Source organism: Balaenoptera musculus, chromosome 4 (assembly GCF_009873245.2).
Source record: "Balaenoptera musculus isolate JJ_BM4_2016_0621 chromosome 4, mBalMus1.pri.v3, whole genome shotgun sequence".
NCBI classification, from domain to species: Eukaryota; Metazoa; Chordata; class Mammalia; order Artiodactyla; family Balaenopteridae; genus Balaenoptera; species Balaenoptera musculus.
Genome location: NC_045788.1, coordinates 117,651,024 through 117,668,319, shown reverse-complemented (window position 1 = coordinate 117,668,319; position 17,296 = coordinate 117,651,024). Strand labels below are relative to the sequence as shown.

The 17,296-nt window shown below is 37.6% G+C and overlaps 1 long non-coding RNA gene across 2 annotated transcripts in view; it reads right to left on the bottom strand.

Moving 5' to 3' along the window:
* The window catches only part of LOC118894947, a 370,967-nt gene that overhangs the window by 175,090 nt on the left and 178,581 nt on the right, over positions 1–17,296 (bottom strand). For both annotated transcript variants that reach the window (XR_005019794.1, XR_005019795.1), the window contains one exon: positions 9,711–9,788. This is a non-coding gene — a long non-coding RNA (uncharacterized LOC118894947). The remainder of the gene's footprint in view (positions 1–9,710; positions 9,789–17,296) is intronic.

Here is a 17,296-nt window from a genome sequence, read left to right as displayed (position 1 = left end):
GGGTTGGGTCTTCTCATGATAGCTGCCAAAAGCCTGGCTTGCTGTCGTTCCCTCATGAAGTCATGCTGTTCCTTCTTTTCCTCCTCAGCCTGGTCTTTATTGTTAAAAACACTGAAAGCTGTGTCAATAAGAAGGTTAGGAGGGGTTTGGGGCCCCATGGCAAGCTTTTGAAGCTTCCAACAGATGTCAGGGGGTGACTGGCTGATGAAGTGGGTTGTAAATACAATGTGTCCCTCGAAAGTATTTGGGTCTTCTGTCAGGGGTTCCTGTTCTTCCAGGGGTGCCACTAGAGAGGGCTTTTGTGTAGCCCAAATGGGTCTCAGCCGGCAAGATTCCCTAACATAGGACTTGCATAGCTCCGGGTTTTCTCTTAGGGCCATAAAAGCCTGTACATAAGGAACTTCTGTCCATTTCCCCCGCCTTTTGCAAAAGATGTCTAAGTGTAGGATGGCATTAGAGTTGAGGCTCCCATTTTCTGGCCAGGCCTCATCGGCCTTAAGTTTATATGTTACGAAAGAAAATGAGCTACTTCATTTTAAAGAATCTAGAGAAACTTGTCCCAGTGGCTCAAAATGCACCAGACGGATGAGTCCTTGGGGATGGAGGAGGTGTTTCCCATTGTTCCTTCAGGGAGAGAATCCTCCTGTATCAGAGAGCAGCACTGGCGTTAGGAGGCCCCGTGGGGTCTCCCTAGGACAAGACTGCTTCCAGGCGCCCCTGTCCACCTAGTCGCGTCGACTTTATCCACGATGGGAGTCAGCTACTCCCCTGTGTGGCAGTCCTGTTGGCCCCAGCATCCTGGGGCCCATGTCCTATCCTGGCATCCATGGTACCCAGGATGAGCGACTTCCCTGAAGGTTGCTCTATAGATTCTATAGATTAATCCCTGTGTTCTGGGATATGTTCCCCTGGACATCCTCATGGTTCTAACACAAAATCCCAGCCTTTTTTTCTACAAAGGTGATAAGTTTCAGAAAACAGGCACTGGCAGTTAAGGGAGATGGTCTGTGAAAAAGAAGAAAACCTCTCATTTCCCTTCCCTTTTGTGGGTGGCACCCCTGAGTCCTCAGTGCCATGCTCCCCCTCCCCCCTTCCCAAACATGCTCTGGCCAGCTGGCAGTGGGGCTGGGTGCAGGGGCAGATATGGCTGCTGAAGTGGAGGCACCGTGACTGTAGTTAGGGGGATGGAGAGCCCTGCGACCCTGGAAGGATGTTCCCAATTGCGTGACCCTGGAGAGGCAAGCACAGCAAATGTGGGTCATGGCCCAGGCAAGTATCCCTGGGGCGCAGCCATGTGTATGACCCATCCACCTTGAGTGGCCCGCTCCACTCTAACAGAGCAGGGTGGGGTGAGGGCAGACCCTGGAGGGGCCCAGCCCAACACCAGGAGGCAGGCGGTGAACAATGGTCCCACCACGAGTCCCAACCACATGGTGCAGGACCACCCCCTCCTAATATGAAGGGGGGTATACGCACAAACTGCCTCCCCAAGGGACTGCAGCAGCTGTAACCATGGCACAAAATCTAAGTAAGGCTGTATTTCATATTTTTACACAATTGGACCTGTTAACAGTTAATTAAATGGTGATAAGGCAAACCCAGAGGGCAAAGATCCTATGGTTCGGGTCCCTAGCTGCCTGTGAGGATGGCTGGAAACTTTCCCTGACATGCCCTGCGCATATGTAACAAACAGTAAGAAGTGGAAGAGCTAGTGGCATGGCTGGAAAATGCCTGGCAGATTTCTTTTTTCCCCATTTCCAGCAGAGTAAGGCACGAAAAAAGGGGAAAGTAAGAGTGAGGTAGGGATGCCAAGTTGAGATAAGGACAGTTAGGCATAGGTGGACGAATAATAAGCCTATGAGGGTAGCCGCGGAGAGGGGGCAGTGTTACGCTTGTCCTGCGCCCACATTTTTGTGGCAATAGGTCCGAAAACGAGACAGACTATAAGAAAGGGAGAGAGGGCGAGAGAGAGATGGAGACGGCTGGAAGTAAGGCCATGCCTCTCTAGAGAGAGTAACAGCGGGAAGGTGGCGCCTCTCAAGCCCAAGGGAGGAGAGAGGTTGAGGCTTACCGACTTCTCCTGGCTGCCTTCGCCAATACGTTCCTGGTGAATGTGAGGTTCTTTCTTCGTCACGACAAAAGAATTCGGAGGAAAAGTGATAGGTAGAAAGTGGATTTATTTAGAGAGGAACACACGCCACAGACAGAGTGTAGGCCATTTCAGAAGGTGAGAGAGAGCCTCGAAATATGGCATGGTTTGTTTTTATGGGCTGGTAATTTCATAGGCTAAGTGGGAGGATTATTCCAATTATTTTGGGGAAGGGGCAAGGATTTCCAGGAATTGGGCCACTGCCCACTTTTTGACCTTTTACGGTTGTCCTCAGAACTGTCATGGCGCTGGTGAGTGTGTCATTTAGCATGCTAATGTATTACAATAAGCGTATAATGAGGCTCAAGGTCCACTGGAAGTTGAATCTTCCGTCATTTTGGACCCAGTTGGTTCTAACCAGTCCTTGTCATATACTGTGGCTATATTATTCTTTCAAAGGTCATGCCCTGCCCCCATCCCTCCTGTTTCAGAATAAATACAAATTCACATACAGGAAGAAACTATATTCTGGAGAGTAGACAACATTTTTGAGTCATTTCATACTCTCATTAAGAGACTTGAGAATAATATGATAAATGAATAACTTAACACTCAATTTTAAGTGATTTTCTTATTTGGGACATTTGTTCCTTTATCATGGTTTAAGTATATGTTTGTCATCTGGTTTATTCCTATGTTTGAAGTTTTTGTGGGTTGAATTGTGTTCACCACAAAGCTAAGTCCAGGTCATAACCCCAGGTACCTGTGAATGTGAACTTATTTTGAAATAGGGTCATTGCAGAAATAATTAGTTAAGATCATCACATTGGAGTAAGGTGGGTCTTTAATCCAGTGTGACGAGTGGCCTTATAAGGAAAGAAGAGACTTATGATAGACACATAGAGGGATGACAGCCATATAAAGAATCAAATTCACAAGGACAACACCATTGTGCAGTGCAGGTAGATTGGAGTAATGCCTCTACAAACTAAGAACCACCAAAGATTTCTGGCAACTACCAGAAGCTAACAGAAAAGCTTGCAACAGAGCATTCAGAGGGAGATGGCCTGTTAACACCTTGATTTAGAACTTCTAGCCTCCAGAACTGTGAGAGAATAAATTTCTGTTGTTTAAAGCCACCCAGATTGTGGTACTTTGTTATGACAGCGCTAGGAAATTAATACAAGTTTCTTTAACTTGAATGCAATCTTTCCCACTTTATTTTCTAAAGAACCTGCTTTGGGTTCATGGAACTTTAACTTCTTAAATGTTTACAGTTAGTACAATTTTTCTGGTATCTAAAACAATGTAGTCATGGTAATAAAAACTGAATTTGATATCCTAACACTTTATATACATATATATGTGATACATATATACGTATTCTAATAATAACTTTTTGTTAAAACTTGAAGAGAGAGAAATTTATTGAAATGGAATGTAGGTCTCTCAGGAAAAAGGCATTGATGGCAAACAGACTTGCACTTTCATCTGGCCAGACCTCTCACCACAGTATTTCCCACAGCATGACACAGATTGCATTTCAAATTTATAACCTTCAGAAGAAGCCTGAAATGCTCAAAAGTGGGAACGAAAAGCCTGTTTCAGTTCTGATATATCTAGTCTACACTTCACAAGGCCCATGTGAAACATGACATATGAAATGCTAACGAGGATTTAGGGTTAAAATCTCAAGTCTGCTAAAAACATGATTAATGTTACATTAGCCTCTTGGAGCAAAGGTCTAAAATATAATACATTTTAGTTTATAAGCAAAACCAGTGGGACATAAAACTCAACAGACATGCAGGTATAAACTCATAACCTTCAGCTGTCCTCTCAGAGAAGGTGGTACCTCTAAATCTCACAAATAATATCACTGTGATTAAATGTAATGAGAGCAGATATCAAGAATGTGCACTGCCACTAGGGACCTTAGCCAAAGTGCAAAGTATGCTGTTTGTCTTGGGAAACTTCTCACCTCTTGGTAAACTCTCTTAATCAGCCCTCAGGCATCCAGGGCCCTCAAGCTGCCCTCTGGCTGCCCCAGGCTCTCCTCACCCACTGAATACCCGCATCCCCTCCTCCTGGAGTAGCAGCCTGTGCTTCAAAATCAAGCTTCCTGTCAGTTTCACTTTTCAATCAAAACCCCATTTTCCTCAGGCTGGCTGATTTTGGCAGGCTCTAAGCAAAATCCTAATCTGATAATCTGATTAAATTAATTCGAAGTAAGTTGTAAATGGCTAATAGCCTAAAGTTCCGAGAGAAGCTGAGTTCTTGACAGTCTAATTTGTGGAATATACAAAGGAGATGTATTAAACTGGAAACCTTCTGAGTGCCTTTTGTTTATACTCAAATTTCTTCCATTGCTTGCTCTCCTTCCTTCCTCCCTCCCTTCTTTCCTTTCTTCCTTCCTTCCTTCCCTCTCTCTCTCCCTCCTTCCTACATTTCCTTCCTTTCATTCTTTCTCCTTCCTCTCTCCTCTCTTCCCTCCCCCTGCCCCAACTCCTTTCTCCCTCTCTCTCATTACTGGCTCAGTAATGTGACTCCCTTTTTGTATGGTTACTTATCCATAAATTGGCATCCAAATAGGAATTAAACCAAGGCAATCACTGTCTTTCCCAAGGCAAATTCAACTTCCTCATTCACCAATGCTGGCAATATCTATACTCTTAATATTCTCTTCTGCTGATGACTTTTTAAAAAATCTATAATTAGAAAAATACTTATTGAACTAAGATTTAAGTCTATATTTTCCATTTTAGTAATCTGTCACCTATTTAAGATGTGTATAGTGCATTTGGACGAATCACTATGAGCTACTTTTATTATCATTATCATTATTATTATTATTACTAAAATACTTAACCTGTCATAAACAGCTACTATTTATCAGAATGTCTTTACTTACTTATATTTGCAATAGGCCATCAATGCAAAGCACATCCATATATATCATAAATACTATTACTAGTTATTCCTTTAAAATATTCATTAATAAGGAATACCATGGTTTATGTTTTTCTCTAAACTAATTTATATTTATTTCATGCTTTTCTGTTTCAGATGCTAGTCTAAGTACTTTGCATATAATAATTCATTTAATTTTCAAAACAATATTATGGATTGGATATTTTTATATACTTGCTTTTAACAGAAGCAGAAAACTAAGGCATGGGGTATTTAGGAACTTTCCCAGGATAACATAGTAGGTAAACTGTATTTAAAACCACTGTATGACTACCATCTACTCCTCCAGGAATATATATATATATGCATGTTCCTTATACCAAAAAGGAAGTTATATATGAATATTGTTACTATTTTAAGCTCAGTCCCCAATGGAAGGTAGGTATAGGACCAATAAGTGGGATTTAGACCATGTTGAAGGCTTGCCTTGCATGGAAAACAAATCAATTTCTGAGGGTATTTTAGCTTAACCTGAAAGAAGGCTGGTGAATGAGACACTGTAGCCAGGAGGAGCAATAAGAAGTAGTGTTACTTCGAGATCACTTCCTCTAAGGGGTGGTCCAGAGCCATGGTAGGGACATTCAAGTCAGGTTTTGGCAAATTTATGAATGACAGCTTTGGTGGTGAAATGGTGAACTGACTAGATACAGATTGATGGGAAGTAATGTCTCAGGAATCCTAAACAGCAGGTCAAAGAATAAATGAGTCACCCTAATCATGGTGAAATAGGAAGAGAAAAATACAACATAGATTCATACCAGAATAAAGCTTTATATAATCTAAGAATATAGCACAAACCCAATCTTACTTCATTCATTTCTGTTGAAAAAACTGTTTGGGACTTTCCAATTAACACTACTAAATGGAATGTCACCAAATAGCAAGCCATGCAAAAGAAACATTTGAACAATTGTTCAATAAATATCATACCTGACTTTTAAATTATAAAAGTAATACTTTCTTAAGGTTAAAAATATCTAGTAATACAGAAGTACAAAAAGCATAAAATAAGATGGCTTTCTTTCTTTTATCATTTTGTTCCCCTGATATAACTACTAACCTGTGTGTGTTTTCAAGACATTTTCACTGCATGAACAAATGTACGCTGACTTGTCTTGTTTTTGTAAAACAAATGGACTAAAATTATGGTTTGTATATATGTATATGTGCTATAACATGATTGATATAGGTTTTTTTTTCTGTGAGAAAAGAGGTTTTACCATACATATTATGCTATAACTTGATTGATTTCACTTTTCCCCCCAAAATACATTATGGAAAACTTTCCAAGTCAGAACATGCATAGTCCTACCATGTTTTTTTAGAGTTATCTGTTTTTCCATAGTATGGTGTCTCATAAGTCATTTAAATATTCCATAATCTGTTGTCTCTTTCTCAAGTTAGGTTTTCACACATTAATATATATTACCTTAGGTATTTAGGGGCCTAAGTTCCAACTCATTACCACTTTTGTTTAATTTTCCTAGAAATTCAAGCTTATAGCTATGTCTAGTATGTTTAATCATGGGAATACTGTATATTTTTTTCTCTATTATCTGGAAGAAATAAGATATTGAGGACTTGGAAAAGATGCTATATCCAATTACTTCTCATACATTTCACGCTGTATATTTTGGGGGGTAAGAAAGTAGAACTGAAGCCAAATGGCTGAGTTTAAAATACCCTGTAGACCATAGTTAAGTATGTATAAGTTTAATAAACTCAAGTTTCCTGTTACTCTAGCCAATAGTTTATATTCAAGAAATATTAACTGACCATCTTGAAAGTAAATCCTGAATGCTGGGATAGGTGGTTAGGCAAAGCTTCCTCCAAGGATTCTAAGGAAAACTTGCTGAAGGAGTCAGTGTGATTGGGGTCATCCATGCAACAGCAGATATATTTTCATCCTCTTTTGCTTATCCCCTTTGGCACTAAAGAGACCCCTGTGTACAGAGAAATTTTGCAGCTGGGCAGAAGAGACAAGCCTCTGGCTGAGAAATAACACCATAACTCAGAGCAACTTTTGGCTTTCTACATTGATCTTATCAAATTTCAACTTTTTCTTCTGGAAACTTGATTCACTAGGAGAAGAAAAAACACTTCTGGTGCAATGACTAAAGCGAATAGGCTTCAGATATCTTCTAGGTGGGAAACACACTCACTATCAAATGGAGACATGGGCTGGCATGGGAAGCCTTCTCAGGCTCATCAGAAACCAGGATAATCTCTCCTCTCCCCCACCAAAAAAATTATCAAAATATCTGGACTATTCCTCTACAACTTGTATATTTTTTGAAAAAGATAAAATTAGTTATCAGTTGGTATAGACACAGGCTGAGAATCTGTTAATAGAGTTCAGTGAAAATAAAACAGGCTGCTGGAATACCAGAGAATTAATATCTTCATGAGTGTAAATGGAAGTGGGAGGCAATGTCCACGTTAGCAGGGATAGATATACGATGCAGGAAACAGAGAAAATACTTTTTAGAGTTTCCAGCTAAGATAAAGAAAAATTATGACCAGGTCAGAAATAGTTTTCCTACTTATAACTGTGAGCAAAAACAAACAAATGAAACAAACAAAAACAGAACAAAACCTTGGAGGCAATAATGATCAATATTCATATAACAGGGTCCAATACCGGAAGAATATCTAAAAATAATAGATGACTTTTAAAAATATACATTTAGTCATAGAATAACTAAAAGTCTATGTAAGGGTTTGTAAAGTGACTATAAAAGAAATATGAATGGAGTTGTATATTTTCTTATTTGCAAGAATATTCAAATTTGGTTCAGATTTTAGAGAATGACGAAAGGGAAAGTACCAACAAAACTCTTGAATAGTTTTTATTCCTTTAAAAACATTTATAATTAAAAAGTAGTCACGAGGGTGCAAATTTTACAGCCAACACCACCTGGAATATTAATAAAAATATATAGAGAAAAACTCCACACTTTCTTCGAATTTTTTATTTCAATCACATCTGTTCTAAATTAATAGAACTATGCTAGATAAAAATGTTTTGTGTCATCAATATCCTTTAAAAATCGATAAAACCCATTGGTCATCTCCATAGAAAAAAGAATATACTATACACAATACACTGCATATAATTTCAGAGGGATTACTGATAATCTTATATAAAGCTTACTCTTTGATCCCAATTTAAGAAGTTCTAGTCTAAAAGAATGGCCCTAACTAAATAAAGTAGGATCTACTAATGGTTTCTGAAATTTGACTAGCAGGAAAAATCTAGTTCATGCCACCATGTCACCATAAACTTGCAACGTTTTCTTGGGCACTGGATGGTGTGTGGATGGACAGAGTACAATGCCAGCAGCATGTCTCTACTCGTGCTCTAAAAATGACTCTGGAACTCTCTTCCTTTATCTTTCCTTTGTTCTTTCAACCGCCTATAACAGGGGACCCCAACCCCCGGGCCACGGACTGCTACCGGTCCATGGCCTGTTAGGAACCAGGCCGCACAGCAGGAGGTGAGCAGCGGGCGAGCAAGAGAAGCTTCATCTGTATTTACAGCCGCTCCCCATCGCTCGCATTACCGCCTGAGCTCTGCCTCCTGTCAGATCAACGGCGGCATTAGATTCTCATAGGAACTCAAACGCTACTGTGAACTGCGCACGTGAGGGATCTAGGTTGCGTGCGCCTTATGAGAATCTAATGCCTGATGATCTGAGGTGGAGCTGGGGCAGTGATGCTAGCGCTGGGGAGAGGCTGCAAATACAGATTATCATTAGCAGAGAGGTTTGACTGCACAGAGACCATAATAAATCAATTGCTTGCAGACTCATATCAAAACCCTATCAGTGAGTGACAAGTGACAATTAAGCTGCATCTTATGGAGTAGACTGGACATAAGCAACACACTTCGGGTGTTACTGTCTCCCATCATCCCCAGATGGGACCATCTAGCTGCAGGAAAACAAGCTCAGGGCTCCCACTGATTCTGCATTATGATGAGTTATATAATTATTTCATTATATATTACAATGTAATAATAATATAAATAAAGTGCACAATAAATGTAATGTGCTTGAATCATCCCCAAACCATCTCCCCCCAACCCCGGTCCCTGGAAAAATTGTCTTCCACGAAACTGGTCCCTGGTGCCAAAAAGGTTGGAGACTGCTGCTCTATAATTCATCCCCTGAGAAGCCCTAGAGAGGGTCTTCTGAATAGGATGAGAAGAGAAAAGAACTCTTATCCATTACAGAAAACACAACAAGAAAAGAGAACAAGCCAAAACACCAGAGATTCTTATAAACTCAGTAAAACTAACTTGCCTTTGTAAACTAATAAAAAAGCCCTTTAAGCATCAAGAAATATTTATTTAGCTGTTGCATATCACTGTTGAATAATTTGAATAACTTAAGTATAACCAAATTTTAAGAAATTGAAAAGTTAAGAGTCTCCCACCATGGTTGATAGCCAAGTGTCTGTTACACCAAGTTTATCAAAATAAGCTTATAAAGTGGACAAAGTTTGATTCAACTGTGGTCATATTTCACAACTGTTTGCAATAGTGACTACCATGAGTATGTATTTATATGTATGCAACTTACAAATGATAGCTACACAATGGAGCATTAGATTAGATGAGGCTGAAATAGTCTATCTTCAAGTCACTTACCATATTCTGTATTTCATTTTCTTCTCTGTTCAAATCTTGACATCAAGAATTCTTTGTCTCAGAAGCAGCAACAAACTCCTGAAAAGTAGTTTATGTTATAAAGATTATACTTACGTATATCCATACAAATATTTACCCAAATAATGATCCGTTTTAAGAACTATTTTCAATATTTATTGAGGTCCAGAAACAATCAACAAATTAGTATACTGTCTCTAAGAACATTTGATTTTTTATTGAATGCTGTCAAGACATCAAAATGTGCAGATTTACCTTTGAAAAGCATTAAATTTGCATTTATTCTTTTGTCCCTAGCCTAACAGCTGGGTGGTGGTGGTGTTTTTTAAAGTACCTATTTGAGGTGCTAAGAGGTCCTAATTAGATAAATTAAACACAGCATTAAGTTTCAGAAGTGGTGTCAGAACCGATACTTTTTGATCTGTAGATCACTAAGGGAGCAACAGTAAATTGCAAGTAATGTGATTGTGTTTCCCACCTCAGCACACTGGGTTTGCTAAAAACAGTTTTACTTTAGTAACTGCCCAAGATATTTCTCTGAGTGACTGAGATGGAGTGTATTATTTTCTAGGGAGTCCCAGCTGCTTTCATTCTAATTATTCCTGTCCCTATCATGGATGAATGAATGAATGAATGAATGAAAAAGAAATACCAATGGCCTCTGTGTTACAGTGTGACATTATCATACCTGGGAGGAGCATGCTGTTTGCATGGCTGGCTAAACAAAATAAAACAAATAACCATAATGACAACAACAAACCAGGAGTGATTCATTTCAAGTCAGTTCAACAAATCAGTATGTAAGTAAGGCACTGGGCTAGCTTACGAGGACCACTAACATCACTTGAAGTATTTATACTCCAGTGAAGAAAGTAATGCCGACATGTCTACAACTAATGATAAAACATGAAACAATAAAGTTAATTATAAACATGAGAATCAAATTATTTTTGACTTGATTATGGTAGGCATCACTGAAGTAGAATTTGAACCGTACCTAAAAGAAAAATAAGCATGTACAAACATGGAAAGAGAGAAGGAGAACCATCCAGATTAAGAATACTATGGGTTAGGAGGCAGAGGACAAAGTGTGACGGAAGAGCCTAATGAGTGGATTTAACCTCAGCCCAAGTCTAGGAATAGGTGTAGGAGACATAAGAAGTTCATGTTAAAGGAGGGATCAATAATTTTTGTTTGAGAGCTAATTGAGTTTGAAGTATCTATGGGAAATTCTGATCTAAAGCTCAGGATGGATATCCAGATTAGAGGTAAAGATTGAGTCACCTGCACAAAGGTGATAACTAAAGCTTTGGGAGCATTTGAGATAATCCAGAGTATATGCATAGTATGGTTAAACAATAAACCTATGGAACACCTATATGTAAACACAAGTAAGAAGATGAGAATAAGAAGAAACATTCTGGGAAGCAGCAGGAGAACCAAGAGAGAATGTATCTAAGATATCACGAGAAGGTAAGCATTTCATGAAAGAAGAGAGTAGCCAACATTGTTAAAGGATGCGCACAAGTAGCAGGTTTAACGTTTAGAAAGTCATCTGCACTCTTTAAAGGAACAGTTTCAGTGAAGTGGTGTGCAGGGAAACCAGACTTCCAATCGGTTAAATTGATCAATGCAGGAAATGGTCAAAATGAGTGCACAAGTTATTGTAAAAGCAGGGTGGGAAAGTTTTCCAGAGAGTAAGCAACATTAGAAAAGGAGGAGGTACATACATAAAAAAATCTTTAGCAATATCAATTTAAAATAGTACATTTCAAATGTGGCTTCTCTGTGATATTCATTGAAGAGGTGCATCAATCAAGCCTAAGATTTTCCAGCCTGGGCAATGAGTAGATCACTTCAACCAATTAAATCTCAGTATATTGAGTTGTCCAGTACTACCTACCTACTGATTACTAAGGAAGAAAACATATACTGTGTATGATTTTTTAAAAAAAAGCTTTCATATTTAAAAATATTTTTAATTAAAGATGCATATTCATGTCAACAGAGACTTACAGAGCTCAGGAACACAAACTCATTATAAATGTTTCAAAGGAATTACACAGGACAAAACACCTGCAAAGAAGAAAAATAAGACATTTGCTGCCTTTTTAAAAAAACTCTAAAATAGCCATTCTTACCACATGGAAAATAAGGCTATGATTCAACAAAACATTTGGAGAAACAAATGTTTTCCACCCAAACAATCCTCACAAATATTCCTAAGACTGTGAATACATTTCTCAAAGATATAATCACTGCTTACACATCAGACAACCTGAAATTGCCATCCTACTAAATAACTGGCACGCATGCTCTTTGTAAGTATCAAGATCATGATGTCATGATGCGCAAAGAAAGACTAAGGAGGTGCGAGATTGGAGGAGACCAAGGCGATTTGAAGATTGCATCCTAAACCAAAAAAATGGACCTTAGTGAAACAACTAAAGAAACATGACTAGTTCTATCGAGCAGGTCATGGAATTGTTTCAGTGTTAACTTTCTGGTTTTAGTAATTGTATCCTTGCTATGTAAGATGTTAACATTTGGGGAAGCTGGTTGAAAATTACAAGGGAATTTTTGTAGTATTTTTCAAACTCTTTTGTAAGTCTGAAATTATATAAAAGTAAAAAGTTAAAAAAGAACAATTTCTAACTATGAAAAGAAATGGGTGAAGAACAACATCCGGCGGGAATAAGAGACCAAAATTTGACTATGTAGTTGTATGTATCATATTGCTTTTCAATTTTTAAAAAAAATTTCAACCAGCTGTAAAGTGTCCAGAATTAAGTGACTATAATAAAATATACCAAAAGGCCTGGGTCCTAAAGAAAGAAATTCCTCGTTCACACATGGAGTAACCTGTACATTTCAGTAAAAGACTAATAAATAGAAACTCAGAATGCGATTTTCAATCGGAGTTTTCATGTGACTTTCCTAATGTAAAAAAGATGATCAAGGCCAATTTTGAAGTTGCCATTCACCCAATTTTGAGTATCTACTCTGTGCAAGACACTATCATAGGTAAAACATGGTCTCTGACTACTAAAAGTGCCTCATCAATTGGTGGACTATTACACATTTCTCAGTATTTCATAGAATGTGTTATAACAAAGAGGCAAGCAAAGTCCTGTTGAGACATAGGAAAAAAGGAATAATTTGGATAACCTCACAGAGGCTTGGACAAATAGTTGTCCATCAAGGAGAAGATGAGGGAAGGTAACAGGGAGGCAAGTTAGTTTGAAGGTAGCAGAGAATTCTGATGGGTAGTGATTGAGGCATAAAGGACAGAGGCATTTTGTAGAAGAGAAAAAGCCTAAGCAAAGTCATGGGATAGAAAATGACAGGATTGTTTTGATTCTCTAATTCAAGTGAGAGGGCAAGGAGCTCCAGAGTTGGAAGTTCACTGAGTGATAGGATGTGAACAAGTCAGTTAGGGCTTAAAGAGCCTTGGAGCTCCCAGAAAATTATGTGTTGTGTAAATACTAACCCATCTCACATTTAAGACCAGTTCCATTGAATGTTGCTCAATACACTTCTTTCCCTAAATTCAGCGTATTTTTATATAACCCGAAATATGAAATATGCATTTTAGTTGCCCACTCCAAAGCAGTACTGGCAAGTTCCAAAGATGCTGGATCTTAAAATATGTTGAGTGCATTGTTTTCTAAGTAGTCAATTACTATCCACTGCCCACTTCTAAAAGATCAATAATTCAGATTGCCCAACAGGTTCCTAGGCCAGTATTAAACTGTTCACTGAGTTTTACAAAACTGAAAACCTCTTTGTTAATTGGATATGGATTTCATTCTAGCAGCAACTGCTAAGGTATTTTAACGGTATTTGCTCTGTGAAACACTAGTCTCAGAATATGTTAATTAGTCTGATATGAAAACGTGTTCCCTCAGCCAATAAGTTTGATAAACATTGGATAAAGGAAGATTAATCAGATTTTTTTTTGCTACAGGAGTTATCAGAACCTTGAAAATGCTAGTGAGAAATATGGCATTTAAGAGGAGGGAGTTAAGATGCATTGTTACACAAATCCCAATAGAAATCCAGTGATACAAGTGTTCTACATTTGAAAACTGCACCAGATGCATCTCTGCTTCACCTAATTTTAAGCCTATCACACATTTGATGGAATGGCTTAATGAAATGTCTATGAGGAAAGAGGAGCTTGTCCAAAACAGTTTGATTTCTGATCCCTGTAGTTACTGTAATGTCAACTTTTAAAATTAATATCATCTATTGGAAAATTTTCTTTCTTTGGGAAAATGTCTCTTCTTTTAAAATATAAATTAGTGGGGAGAAAAAAAATCATGAACAGATATGTCCTTTCTTGTCACCTTCTTTGGGGGAAAGCTATTTTGTTAATGGGAAATCTGAATTTTATTGCTCTTATAATATGGTTAAATCATTTGAAACGGTCACTTAAATGATGGTGTTGTGGTCACTTGAGTGATGATGTTGACACTAAAACGAAAGAAACACTGCAAGAGAAAGTCAGGAACACAAACCGCTAGATAAATTTCAAAGAAAATAAAATACAAGACGTCTAGTAGCAGTTTGGAAATATTTATGTACTGTGAAAATAAATAAATTTCACTTAAAGTGGAGCTTGGAAGTCCTGGGAGGAGCTCTCACGCATATCACTCACCCCAGCTTGCAGATCCCAGCAGGAAGAAAGATTTCCTGACCCAGCAATAGCAAGCTTCCCCCACCTGCAGCCAATGAAGAACTGCCACAGCCCTCCCCAATTTCCTTTTTTCCTCTATAAAAGCAAGCCCCTCTCCTCTGTTCTCCAGACATGCCTATGGTTCACCATATGTTGCTTGTCCTGAATTGTAGTTCTCTTCTTTTCCCAAATAAACTTATTTTGCCGGTAAAATAATGGTCCAATTTATTTTAAGATCAACATTACTTCACAGATCTCTAGGTCCTACTACAAGGCAGCCATAACACGTTACATCCACACAATATAATTATATAACATCAATACTTTGGAACTGTTTAGTAATTTCCGGTAGTTGGATCTTAAAAAGAGTGGAGATTTCTATGCACATCGTATTACAGTTCTGTAGCTTGACAAGTGGAAGCATGTTAATGTCCAGCATTAGGGTCTGGATCAGCAGAAATGATACTCGACCAAAAACAATATGTCATTTCACAATGTCAATGTATAGTCATCAGATTGTTTATTTGAGAACTAAGTATTCTGTGGTTGTAGCATGGATTGAGGTTAAAGCCACTTATCGTATCTGCCATTATATTTCTTAATCAGACATATGTTAATTAAGGGGTTTTTTGCCCTTTAATTAGGCTGCTTACATAATCATAATTAGTTTTGGTTTATAGTCACCTTAATTAACAAAAAGTAAGATTATCTTTTCTCAAGTGTTTGATCAGAATTGCTAAACATATGACAGACACTATACACCCTTCAAAAAAAAAAAAGCATAATGTATATTTTAATATAATTTTTTTGTTTGGGGGATTTACTAGTGTCAAAAAAAAAGAAAAAACAAGCAACCTTTTTCTATAATCAAGTCCTCCCATACAGATTATAATTTACTTAATTGGGACAGCCTCCCCTATTTAGAAAGCAAAATGTTTTAGAATTATCTGAGTCTTGAGGTAAATACTGGATTTGACTGTTCTTGCTTCTAATAAGAATACATCTAAGGTCACTCCAACTCTCTCCAGGTTGCTATTACACCTTTTTTTTCCTCACCATTTTAGTTAATCTTCACTCTCTAGGATACCAAGCAAACTCATGTGGAAGAAATATTATTTGTCATAGTATCTAGAAAAAGCTTTCAGTAAAAGTTTGACCGTCAGAATGGAATAATACTTTATTTCAAAATCCTGGAATTCTTAGATAAATATAAGGTAATGTTATTTAGAATACAGAAATAACCGTTTTGTTAAAGCAAAGTGAGGCCTTCTTTCTTCTCAGAGCAACGAGTGTTTGTTTCTTGCTTCCTACTCCTTAACTTGAAAGATAAGTACAAACCTTCGGGGGGCAGCCATCACTAATGAAGGAACAGCCTTCTGTTCCTCTTGCCTGGATCTCCTCCCTGATACACACTACTAGCACCTCACATTTTTCCAAGATTTTACTCAAGAGTTAGTGTCTCAGTAAGGCCCCTCACTGGCTACCCTGCCTACAATTTTTATCCCCTGTCTGACATTTCTGTACTGCCCCCTACTTTCTTGCTTTACTTTTTCCTCTTTATTATTTTTCATTATTTAACACACTGTGTGATTCACCTGCTTATATTGTTCACTACCCACTTCCTTCGCTAAAATGTAGACTTCACGATGCCAGGAAGTTTCATCTTTTTCTTTCAATTCTGCATTGCCAGCTCCCAGTAAAGTACCTGACACATAATAGGTGCTCAATAAATTAAATGAATGAAACACCACCATCATAAAAAAAATCTCTTCTATGAACACAGATAATTGTGCCATTGGGTGTGCTTTGTCAGATAATTATCTTCTCAGAAGCCTTTAATAGTTCAATAACAATGATTAAATGCTGATATAGCAGATGATAGAATATTGGGCAATTAATAAAACATAATAAAATACGTAATGTGATGAGCAAATGCTCATGTAACATGTAAAAAACAAAAACAAAAAAACCTTGAACAAAACAATAATAAAACAAGATGAACACTGGACGGAAATATTAACAGTCAGTACCTTATCTATACTCGTTTAGTCTAAGTTTTATAACACAGATATTTTTGGCTCCCAACTTTTTTTTCCCCAACATCTCTATAAGCTCCAATGAGCATGCTCATATTGGTCAGCTCTAGTTATTTCATTGTTTATCCAGGTTTTATATTAATTTGCTTATTTTATAGCTCTTATCTTTCCATCTTGGTTGTAAGCTCCCAGAAGGCAAGATCATGTTTTGTACAACAGTGATCCTACAGCACCTAACTCACTAGTAATAAATGCATGGCCAACCCTTATTACATATATGTGGACTATTGGTTGATTGATTCACATGTGGTATGCATATATGCATAATAGATCTCTGCTACTTTAAGTTCAATCAGCTCTTTAGGATGACACTAAGGTAACAAGCAAAAGAGAGTAGCCTAGTAAGCACTTATTCTACATTCATATGTCATTCAGAGTATCATGAACAGTTCCAATTTAAAAGTTGAAAAAAAGTCACATTTATACAAGAGGTACACATCTATGATTATAAATGCACTGTCCTTTGAAGAAATTTTTAAAGACATTTAATTTTTTTTCATATATCAACGGTCAAAAGTTAGGGAAAATGACATGCAACATTCTCAATATTTTCATGACACTGAAATTTATTTAGCCAAGATTTCAATGTCCAACATTTTGGCTATTTCTAATTTTTTTAATAATTAAGTGTGTAATAAATGTACTATAAGCTAAATTTATGTATGATGATCATATTATGAAAAAAAATTCAGATATTTTTACATAAAATAAGGCTTTAAAGAAAGATGATCAGTGTTACCCTCACTGTCTCAACCCATACTCTCAGGTTTGCTCAAAATTAGGAACTCAAATAT